Here is a 12,011-nt window from a genome sequence, read left to right on the forward strand (position 1 = left end):
ACTATTGCTTTGCCCTTGTAACTGGTCCCTTGGTTCTTAGTAGTTCCCTTCTCTTATGCTTCGCACAGAGCCCCCGATGCAAGGCTGTTCATGTCTCTTTCCTATTATGTAGGAAATGTTATGTAAATCTCAGTGACCCACACTTTGAGATATTATGCAGCCATTGCTGACAATGAGCTAGTTATGTACCAGGGGACTTAAGAATATGGAATGAATGAATCAGTGAATGAATGAATACATGAGTGATGGTGGAAAAAAGGGAACAAGTTTCTCCTTCCTTATGTTGATGGTGCCAGTGGCACCTTCCCAGGGCTGGGATTAGGGGAAGACAAATGAGGCATCCACCTCAGGTGCAAAGTATAAGGGGGTGCCAAAAACAGTCAGTAAGGAAGGTAATATTTTAATCCAATATTAAAAAAATCAAAATTAATGCAAAAAATCCAAAATGAACAAAAAAGTCAAAATTTAAATAAGGATAGATCTTTACTGAAGATCGTTACTCACCTAACCCCAACTCTTGTCCTCCTATTACTGATGGGAGAATTTAGCCCTGCAGATTGTAACACTTAGAACAGGAGTTCTCAGGGGAGGGGGAATGACTTTACCGCCTGGGTGATAGTTGGCGTTAGGAGACATTTTGGGGCATGCTGGGGTCAGCTGCTGGCATCTAGTGGGTGGAGGTCAGGATTGTAAACATCCTACAATGCACAGGGCGGCCCCACGAAATAATTATCTGGTCCCAAACGTCAATAGTGCCGAGAGTGATCAACTCTGCCTTAGAGGTCCTTAAAAACTGTTGTGTCCTTATCTTTAAAAGTTCTGCATAACTAGAAAGAATATATCAAGGAGAGTTTGACAGGGTAGTAAACAACCTCAGTATAGGGATATGCTTTTTTTTTTTTTTTTTTTCCTCTGTTGAAGAAAGAGTCTGATTAGTCTGAAAAGAAGTATTGTGTTGTCTCAACTTCTCAGCCACTGAGTTCTCTACTTCACACAGAGTGGGCTGGGCTAAAAGAAGGCCAGGTAGCCGAGTGGTCTAGCTGAGCAGTTTCTGCATCTGTCCTTGGTCCCCGGACAGTGCCCATTCCTGGGGTGACGGAGGTTGAGAAACAGGTCCCTTCAGGTGGTCCCCTCCAAGGCCACTGGTTGACTTGTTTCTTGGGAAACATGGTCCCCACTTGGGGAAGAGTGTGGGCTGTTTGGGGCCAGAAGTGTTTCTCCAGAAACAGGCTCTGGCTTTGTACTCCTTGTTTGTTGCTTGTTTGTTTTACTTTCTGCCCCTCTCCCTAGTCGGTAACACTATCTCCTCCGCTCCCCTTGCTGTGCTGGTCTTAGAAGTGGTAACGGTTTTGCTCTATTGCTGATCCCGAGGGGAACCCTCACTCTGTGCTTGTTCCCTTGTCTCTGCCCACACCTTGTAAGTCATCTTTTCACTAAGCCCTTTTCATTGTCATCTGAACTATCTGGGTTAGTTCTGGATGTCGTTGCTGCTAGTACCCTGATAGATAAACCCCTGTCAACTCCTCTGACTTCATTCCTTGTGACCTCAAGTTTTTCTACTGGTTCATCTTACTTCCACCTTCCAGCTGGACTGAGTTCTTCACATAATTAGTGAGGTCACCATGGGCAGGGCTCTGTGACGCCAACAGCCTTGGCTTTATAATCTGCTAGACTAAGATCTTAATTATTTGGCCTCTGGACCTCACAGGGCGATTCCAACCATCTAAAGAAATCATGTATGCCAGTGAGCTTTGTGAATGATAAAGTACTACACAAAGTGAAGCTGCTATTACTATTCTCATTTCCCCACATTCACACCATGTTATCACATCTGCTTTCAAAAGCCTCCCCCATGAATCCTTAGCAATGTAGGAAGGAGGCCTGTTCTTTTTAGATTTCAAGCAAAGCACAGACTCCAGTAAGCATCACCTGGAGATTGGCAAAGAGGCTAAACCATGGAAATTGTACACATGAGCCCTCGGTGCATCTCTTCTGAGGTACAGAGCAGTGGAGTATCCTTGTCATTCGTTAACTTAACGGGCATCTACTGAGTGTCTTGCGTGAGCTGGTACAGGGGTGTATAGCCCAGCGTCTTAGCTTAGGCTGCCATAACAAAATACCGTAGAATGAGTGGCTTAAAAAACAGAAATTTATTTTCTCACTGTTCTGGAAGATGGAAGTCCAAGATCAAGGTGCTGGCAGGGTGGGGTTCTCGGTTCTTGGTGACGGTTCTCTTCCTGGCTTGCAGACGGCTGCCTTCTTGCTCTGTCCTTTCATGGCAGAGAAAGGAAGCTCTGGTGTCTCTTCCTCTTCTTATAAAAGCACTACTCCTATCATGGGGGCCGCATCCTTACGACCTCATCTAAACCTAACTGTCTCCCAAAGGCCCCAGCTCTAAATACCATTACCTCGGGGCCTAGGGCTACAACATATGAATTTTAAGGGGGATACAATTCAGTCCATAGCACGTAGTGTCTGGTTATCCCATCACCTGGGAAACTTGTTAATATGCCAATTCTCACTCCCTCTGAAGACATTCGGTATGTCTGGGGTGTGGTCAAAGATTCTTTGATTTAATATGCACCCCAGGTATGTCCAAAGCAAGTGGTCTCTGTACCACTATGTGAGAAACATCAGGGGTAATTGTTAAGAGCATGAAACTTTTAAAATTCTCTATTCCTTGCTACCTGGGTGACGTGGCCTAGAGTTTTCTCCATCTCTGTCTCTGAGGGATGCAGTTAGTTCATCTGCAAAATGGAGATAGTAACAGCCCCTTGCTTCCTATGGGCTTTCTGTGGGGGTTAGTTTAAAATTATTGTCTAATTATTCATTACTATTAAGTATTAGCTTCTTTTTTATTAATTATTCGTTAATGCATGCAGAGTGCCTGGCGGAGCTTAAATGCCTTAGCTATGCAACCACCATCACCAACATCCTCAGGTTATTTTTCTCTGCCCTCCACTTGATATTGTAACGTCTGGCTTGTCCCTTTTTGGTGTCTGAAAGGACCTTAGGAGCCTGGATCACAAGCAGGCCCTCATAATGCTGAGTGAGGAATGCTGGGCTGCCCACAGGAGCGCCCACATTTGGGGGGACTTTTGCCATGGACACCTTTTACCATACCCACCATTTCTCTCCCTTCAGCCACGGGTCAGACAGACTGGCACCAAGCCAGGTTTTGCCTCCCGTGCTGTTGGTAAAAGCACGGTTGACCCTTGTTTTCCAAACGCCTTCAATGAGTTTCTTCCTGCCTAAGTTTGGCCAGCCGGAGACAATGGGCGTCTCATCTCCCTTAGAGCCACCAGATGGCGATGTTCCCCTTGTCATCGCCAGGGCGCCGCATCTCTCCTCTGGTTTTAGTGCCCCAGCCTCCTGCTCCAGGTGCCAGGTCTCCCTGCTGACTGCCGTGGGATCCCCAGGGTCCATCTTTGGGATGTGGGTAGGACAACCCCCGATTCTCTCGGTGGAAATCTCGTGCCTCTGTAGGCACAGGACGTATTCAGAATTGGCCCAAGGAAAGCGACTTTCCTCATTTCTAGATGGCCACGCCATTGTTTGCTGACAGCTTTGGTCTGTTTTTGGAGAACTGTGCCCAGGGGCTCACAGGGGTCAAACAATTGATTCTCAGCCTTCAGTTGACTTTTATTCCTCTCTTCCTTCGCTGAATGCCCCCATTAGTGGCTTTCTGATAAATGGAACCCCAATAATTAGCCTCCATAACGTGAATGCAAAACCATTTCCCACACTATTTGAATAGCAGAGCCCCCAGTTACCATAAATTGCCTGAGAAACAGACTGCAGGCAAAACCCTCTGATTTGACACCAAGAAAGGATGTTAGCTAAGCATTCGGCCTTAGCCATGTCAGAGTAATTTTCCTGCAACTTACCCGGTGTTGCCATTGGGGTTGCAGTGCCCCTCCATAACCACTCATTTCTCTGAGCTGTTCACGTCCACCTTTGCTGGTAACGTATAGACCTGACATTAGATGTCAGGTTTGTATAGATGCCCCAAACTGGGCCTTTTACCTCATCTCTACGGTATTGATCTCCTCGTGTTTCCCTGCAGGTGTCCCCAGGTAATTCACACCAGCAGGCAGCATAGTAATTAACGTAACATTGAGTATCAGCTTTGTGGGTTTGAGTCCTGACATAATTATTTATTTCCTTTGTGTTCTGGGTGAGTTATTCAAGCTCTGATCTGAAGAGACCTCATCTGTAAAATGGGGATAGTAACAATACATACATGTCAGGTTGCTGTGAAATGTAAATGAGGTCATACTTGTGAGACTTGGAACAATGTCTGGCATATTTGTAGCAGACTTTATTACATGACTTAGCCCTGTCAGATGACACACAGAAGGAAGGAACTCAAGGAAGGGATGGAGGAGGAAGAGACAAGAGGTCTGAGTGGCACCCAGGATATCGGAAATAGACACCATTTCGAGTGGTGGAGTAAAGCAATGATGGTGAGCTTCATGAGGCTGGAGATGCCAGTCCCTCAGTCTAATCTTAATACTACTGATGAGCCATAGAAGTTGACTCTATAATGGAAAGTCTTTACTAACTGTTAGGGCTGTGTGTGTGTGTGTGCGTGTGTGTGTGTGTGTGTGTGTGTGTGTGTGTGTGTGTGTGTGTGTTTTCTCCTTCCCATTCTTCATCCTCTGTTCTGGACATTCGTAATTTCTCATTATTCTCCATCACACTTCCCAGCCTTTCCCCCCTGCCACCCTCTCCTCTCTCAGGGAAAGCCCCACTTGCTCCTCAAGGCCCAACTCAAACATCACTCAGGCCTGTAGTCTTTCCTAAGCACCGCCCCCCGCACCTCCTCGTCTGCTGCCCTCCCCTCTAGTCTACCCTACACCTCTACAACTGTAAGAGTGAATGCCTCCTGAATTTTGTGCCCTAGGCGCCTCATTCATTTCACCCTAGTCCTGGCCCTACTGCACTTAGAGCACTTGAAAATTAAATTAAATTATGCGGTAATAGAAATAATGTCACTAAATATATTTTTGTAAAAAAATCAAATGTTGAATATAAGGCTCAGATTGTCTTTGACAGCCTTCCTCACCTGATCTTGATCCCAGCATCTGTTTTTGGAGTGAGGTGGTGGGGGCATCTACTGTTACCTGTTTGAAATGTGTCCCGTTTGTGCGTGTGTTTGCTTCTCTTTAGTACTCTTTACGTTCTCCCAAAACAACATTTATTGCATTATGTTGAATGTTTTGTTTCCATATCTGTCTCACCCAATAGGCTACAAGCTACTACACTGACTGTGTCTTATTAATCTTTCTCTGTCCAGGACCCAGCACTGAGCCAGGCACGCAAAAGCTGTGTTTCTGTAGGGAGTGCGGGGGAGTGTGTGCTCACAGGCGTGAGGTGGGGGGAAGGAGCAGGCAGGTGGGCAGGGGGAAAATCACAAGAGGCAGAGAGGAAGGTTTAATTGGAGTGTAACCTCCCCACATTGGCTAAAATCCCCAGAAGACGTCTCAGATCTTTACAGAAGCCACGAGAAAGGGCAAGGTTGGAGCGAGCAGCTGAGCAGAACACTGAGTTAAGTGCAGGCGCTGATCCCTGAAAGGCCCCGCTCAGCCGGGGAGAGCGCGGGACCTGGGGTGCAGGATGTGCGTTAGATGGCAAAGCCAGCCAGTCATTAAGATTCAGCAGGAGAAGCAGAGTGTCTCTGTCTTGAAGAAGCCAATTGAGAATAGACTGTACGAGCTCAGATCTGGATGGTAGAAAGGACTCATGAATTATGTCTCAAAACCTGTGGGAAAAAGGGGTGTGAAATGGCTTTTGTTATTAGAAGTGTATTTTATTACCGTAGCTGCGAAGGCTGTTTGCAGACGGGGAAAGCCTTCCCCGGGATCCTCCCCACAGGTGGAGAAGGTTTTCTGTATTTGCAGCCTGTCTCCTTCCCTATTAATCATTCTGATTCTCTCCTCCTGTGCACATGTCATGGGTCTCTCTATTTGAAGACTTTATTGGTATTTATCTCATAGCTTTTAATAAATCATTTGTTGTTGGCGTGTGATCCAGGGTATTTTACATGACTAGAACACCACCCTAACCCCACTTAACTACATTTCTTTGACATGTCAGAGTAACTTCTGTCTGGCTCCCTGTCTCTGAAATGGGAGCTGGAAAACTGGGGCGAAATCAGCTGGCTCAGAATGCTTGTTTGGGGAGAAAGGGGAATTTCACGGAATCTAATTATCTGCAGTCATTATTTCAATCAGAGGGTGCACATTAAAGCAGAAGCATTTGTTAGAACAGCAGACCACTGAAAAAGAAGCTTACCTTTCAAAGGGGGCGTGCACGTTAATCTCTCACCCTCCTGAGTCTTTCTGGTTTCTGGTAGGTTCTAACCCAGGGGCGGGCAAGTTACAGCCCTCTGGCCAAGTCTGGCTGCCCACCCCCCCCCCCCCCCCGATTTGTCAAAAAAGCTTTATTGGCGCAGGACCACGCCTGTTTGTTTTACTGTCTTCTAGGGCTGCTTTGCATGCTACAACAACAGAGGTGAGTAGTTGCGACAGACACCTTCTGGCCCACAAAGCCTAAAACATTTACTTTCTGACCTTTTACGGAAAAAGTTTGCTGGCCTCTGTTCTAGGTATCTCATGGATATCGGTGGGCTGTGGTGCCCATTCCCTGCCTCAGGGATCCCCTAACCTTGCTACAGTTCTGAAAGCAGATCTGCCAGGGACGACAGTACATATGCCCCCGTGAGCATGTATGTGCACACTTAACGTGTACGTGTGTGTGATGCGTAGGTGTGCACCTGGGTGGAGGGAGAGTCCTGCGGGTTGTACACCAGGGCGCCTGGGAGGCCAAATCTTATGTTCTTTTTCTCATTGTGTGTATATTTTTGAATCTTTCTGCCACTACTGTATGCTAGTTATACAAGAACAACAATGACAAAACCCTTCCTTCTTGTGCTGCCTAAATCTCCCCGCACGGTTTGTGATGGTGAATTCATGTCCCTGTAATGGAATCAAGCAGCGGAAGTCCCCCTTGTGGCTGGGACTCAAGGAGGCCTGTGTGACACATGGTTGCAGCTCTCCTGACCCTGGAGAATGAGCAGTTGAGGTTATCTTTTTGGCATTAAAGCAAAAGAACACAGTAGAATGAGTATACACACACACACGCACACACACACACACACACACACACACACACACATATACACATATATATGTAATATATATGCACATACACATACAAATTATTTTTCTCTATTCCCCTTTTCTGTGCACCCTTTCTCTATTTTCTCTTTATATATTATCATCATCATCATCATCATTATTATTATTTTGGTCAGAGTAATGGATATAGAAGGTATTAAGCAAACCAAAATGATGCCTTTTTAGATTGATTAGTTCATTTTCTAATGCATTCAATATTTCTGAGCACCTGCTTTCTGCCAGCTATTGGGGTAGGAGAGACCTTTATCACTGACCACATCCTAAACTCCCCTCCTGCCCCCCACACACCTTCAGGGTCCCCCAGGTTTATCCTGTTCTCTTATGTTTTGTCACCTTGTCTCTTTTCCTCCCCTTGGGGCTGCCATCCCCTTCTTCTCCAGATGCATTCTAATTATCGTTCAAAACCAAGTTCTAGGTTTTCACCTCTTCCTGGAATCTGCCCTAAAGCCACCTGGACGGGGGTAGGTGCTCTCCCCCCATGATGAGCTCTTGTTGCTTCCTCTGCGTGCCTCCCCCTAGAACAGGACCGTCTGCAGAAGCGTGATTCTTTGAGGGAGGGACTGTGTCTGGTTCTGCGCCCAGATGGGGAAGAAAAGGAGAGCAGGTCACACTGGACCTGTGTGAACATCTTCACATACAGTGCCTGACATCGTCAACAGAAGGAGCCTGTGCTGAGGTCCTTCTCACTCTGTTTGACAGATTGGGAGAGTCGCAGAGACGTGAACGCATTTGGCCCGGTGCTGTCAATGGTGGGCTGAGGCCGGCACCAGCTCCGGCTCCCTTCGAAGTTTGCAGTTTTCCAATTGTGTCGTCTTTTGCCTGGTGTTCAACAGAGAGAGGGAGAGAATAAGGAAGGCTGGAGGGGCTGTTAAAGGAGGGGGAAACAGACCCATGAAGACGTGGCAATGCAGCGTGGTCACAGGAGCAGCGTTCAGCTGCCTGCAGGTCACGTGAGTGGAGGTGCAGAGATGGGCACCTTGGACAGGGGAGTAAGGCAAACACAGAGGAACTGCTTATACTTTACTTTTTTAATTGAAAATGAAAAAATAGTTTTTTTCTTTAATCTGGAAATTTACTGAGAAAAAAAAATAGCCTTGGCGCCGTCCAACTCTGCGTTCTGAGTTTCCGAGGCAGGGCTGCTGTTCCCTCGTGTGGGCGGCGGGGACGCTGACAGACCCACATCCTGCTGTGAACCCCAGGGTCTAATAAAGATCTGCTCCCCTGCTTTCCTGCCATTTTCCAATTGAAAGCACACTTAATACCGACAGGTTTTTGGCAGGGCCCGTCTTCACCGGGTTCCAGTCATCACACTGGAAACGGAAGAGTCAATATTCCCACTGAAAGAGTTGGACTCAACCTCTCTTGGAAAGAGCCCTTGCCTCACCCTCCACCCACCTCTCCCGCAGGACCCGGGCCTCTCCACCGAAATAGTCTTCTCTTTATCACCCCCAGCGCTCATGAGGCCACTGTGTGGGATTCTGGAATGAAGTGCTCATTGGAAGCAGCGGCTTCCTCCCCTCCCCTCCCCTCCCCTCCCATCCAGGAACTTGCGGAATGTGATTTTCCGTTTTCGAATCTTCGCTTTTGGAGAGAGTGGTTCTCTTTATTGGCGACTGGTATTTGATCTGGTCTCCATTCAACTTTCTTAAGACAGCGCGTTGCTGCTGTTGTTTTGGCCGCGTGGCTGGGCAAACAGAGCTGTGAACTGAGCCAGTCATCTGGAAGAAGCAGGCTCCCAGGATTTCAGCTCCGTGTGTCTAAAAAACCGAGCCAGTGATAAAATGTTCAAGGTGGGGGCTTGCGTGTCCCTCTCATGTTACGGAAGGGGACACTGAGGCCTGGAGAGGGACAGGCAGTTGGTCAGATCTCACAGGACACGGCTGGCTGGCAGACGCTGTGTTAGAATCCCTGCCTCTGTCTCCAAATCCATTCCCACCCCATCCCTTCTCCGTGTGTCCCGGTGCCATTCCAGCAAATATTTTCCTTGCAGGTCTAAACCCAGTGAGTGGGACTGCAGGGTACAAATATTCTGGGATTTTGTCCTTTTCTGGCTAATTTTTGTGACAGGGAGTTGCACGGAATGCAACAAACCAGGTCAGACTCTTGGACATTCATGAGATGTTGGGTGAGGGGTGTGGTCTTTGGAGCCAGGGCCGACTTGAGTGTAAGCTTCAACCCAGCCACCGGGGACTGCGGGGCTGGGGCCAAATCGATTTCCTTTCCTTTCCTGATTTCCTTGTCAGTGTGTTGAGTCTGATGGCACCTTCCTCATCGGCTGGTCACCTGGTCGTAAGGTGTGCATGACAGGATGTGGGAAATGCTGGCATCCCAGTGGGCTCACTACACATTGGTGCCTCCTCTCCTCCTCCCCCTCTTCCGTAGGTGCATAATGTCACCTAATTATGTTCACTTTTGAGATCCCTAAATGTTTGGGGGTGTAGTGAGGCAGGAAAAGAGGGGAAAGGGAATATTTGTTGAGCATCTATTGTGTGCCGGGCCATATGCTTCTAGAACTATCTTGTAATTAATCCTGGGACGTTCTTCACAGGAGAAGTAAAATCTTTCTCTGAAAGCTCTTATGTTTGGCCACTCATGTTCACACATGGAATCCATGAGAATGTTAAAGCAGGCCTTGAATTTTGTCCACGTCACGTATCCTAACTCCAACCGAATCCAAGGTGGTGGAGAGGCAAGAGTGGCTGCTCGTGGGCCTCATCTCATCCCTCCGCCTGAGTGGGGACACAGTTTGGATTCCCCACGTGCCTTACCTCCCACGAGAGAGATGATTACCCACTTCACAGATAGAGAAAGTGAGGCTCAGAGCGCTTATACGACTTGCCCAAGGCCACATGGTGAGTGGAGTTGGGTTTTGAACATAGGTCTTTCTGATTTCTAAGGCTTTATTTCTCTTTCGACCCAATCTTAGCTTTGGGTTTCCACAGACCTGTGTTTGAATGTCACAATGTAATTCTGAACAAACTGAGTTCATATTGGAAAATCAAGTCCAGAGAGAAGGCCTGTGTGCTTTAGATGTTTGTATTTATCAGCTCAGGCTGCCATAACAAAATATCTTAGACTGGGTGACTAAAACAACGGACATTTATTTTCTCACAATTCTGCAGGCTGGAAAGTCCAAGGTTCTGGCAGGGTTTGGTTTCTGGTGAGAGCTCTCTTCCTGGCTTGCAGACTCTCGCTGTGTGCTCACATGGAGAAGAGAGGGTTCAAGCATCTCCTTCTCTTTTTCTAAGGGCACCCGTTCTATAAGATTAGGCTCCCATCCTTATGACCTCATTTAACATTAGTCACCTCCTTAAAGGCCCCATCTCCAATAGAGTTACAAGAGGGGTTGGAGCTTCACACATGAATTTGGGAGACACAAATATTCAATCCATAGCAGCCTTTATGTCGGGGATTCACAGAGTTAGACATGATTTTAAATTATGGATTCTGATCACAGCCTTCTTAAGAGTAATAAGGCCCAGGTACAAAAAGGGAGAAAGCGTTTAGGAAAAGCAAGCCTTGTCTGAAGCACTGTCCCCTGATTTTGTGTGTATATGGAACCCCAGGCCACATATCTTGCCCCGTTCACTTCTAGCTCTGTTTTTATCCTCCTGACTTGGTTTCCCCAATTTGTAAGGAAAGTAGTTACCGCTGTGTTAGGCTATGCCAAATGTGTGTAAATGTTCACTATTATTATTCTCCTATCTTGCTCTGGTAGTTACTAGTGCAATTAACGAAATATTTCCAGATCCCCCTGCCCCATTCCTAGCATTTCTAGGACCCCCGAGTTACATGTGGTTGTATAACTTGCTCTGGCCAATGAAATGGGAATGGAAGGGGTGGGCATCACTTCAGGTGAAAACTTTAAGATCCAGTGCCTGATTCAGCCACCCTCATTTTCCTTCTGCCACTCTAACCAGCAAAGCTCCGGATAGTGGCTGCTCCATTAGTCTGGGTCCTGGAGGGACAACAGTGTAGAACAGAGCTCCCAGCTGACCAGCCGTGGGCAGGAAGCACGAGCAAGAAGTAAACCATATTGTTTTAAGCCCCCAGACTCTGGGGAGATTTGTATTGCGGCATAACTTAGCTTATCCTGGCCGTTCCCTGCTGTGGACCCAACAACCCCTCCTGTCTACACCATGGGCTCCTGATTCATTCAGCACCTGGGGGTTCTGGGCTACCATCCCAATTTGCAAAAGGGGACACCAAGACTCATAGTGATGAAAGTATGTTGTAACTAGAGACACAACTAGGAAGTGAGTTTGTTTTCGAACCCAGATTTTTTCAACTCAGGAGCTCGTGAGATTCCCACACTGTGGGTACACTTGTCTCTTTTCTTCACAGGAGTCTGCTGGCGTTTGGACCTCTGAATCAGGGTCTGAGCTGTCAGCTAATCAAAGACTACCAGCCATTGGTCCAGGGGTTGGCAAACTGTGGCCCGTGGCCATATCTGACCTGTTGCCTGCATTTGTAAATAAAGTTTCATTGGAATATGGCCATGGCTATGTGCTGCTTTCTCACTCCAACAGTGCAGTTGAATAGTTGTTACAGAGACTGTTTGGCCCACAATGCGTAAAGTACTTGCTACCTGACTTTTCAGAAAAGGTTTGCTGACCTTTAATCTAGGCAGACTATGCTTCATTTGAAAAGTTAGGAAGCTGAGACCAGAGCAGTGGAATATGCATTAAAATGGAAAATTATTTTCATGCAAAGCTGTGCCTAACGAACCATTAGGCATAAGAAAATAATCTTCAGGGTCTACATGCATAACCATTCTAAAAGTATATAATTCCAACATACCATTCATTT

The sequence above is a fragment of the Eschrichtius robustus genome, chromosome 19, assembly GCF_028021215.1.
Source record: "Eschrichtius robustus isolate mEscRob2 chromosome 19, mEscRob2.pri, whole genome shotgun sequence".
Taxonomy (NCBI): domain Eukaryota; kingdom Metazoa; phylum Chordata; class Mammalia; order Artiodactyla; family Eschrichtiidae; genus Eschrichtius; species Eschrichtius robustus.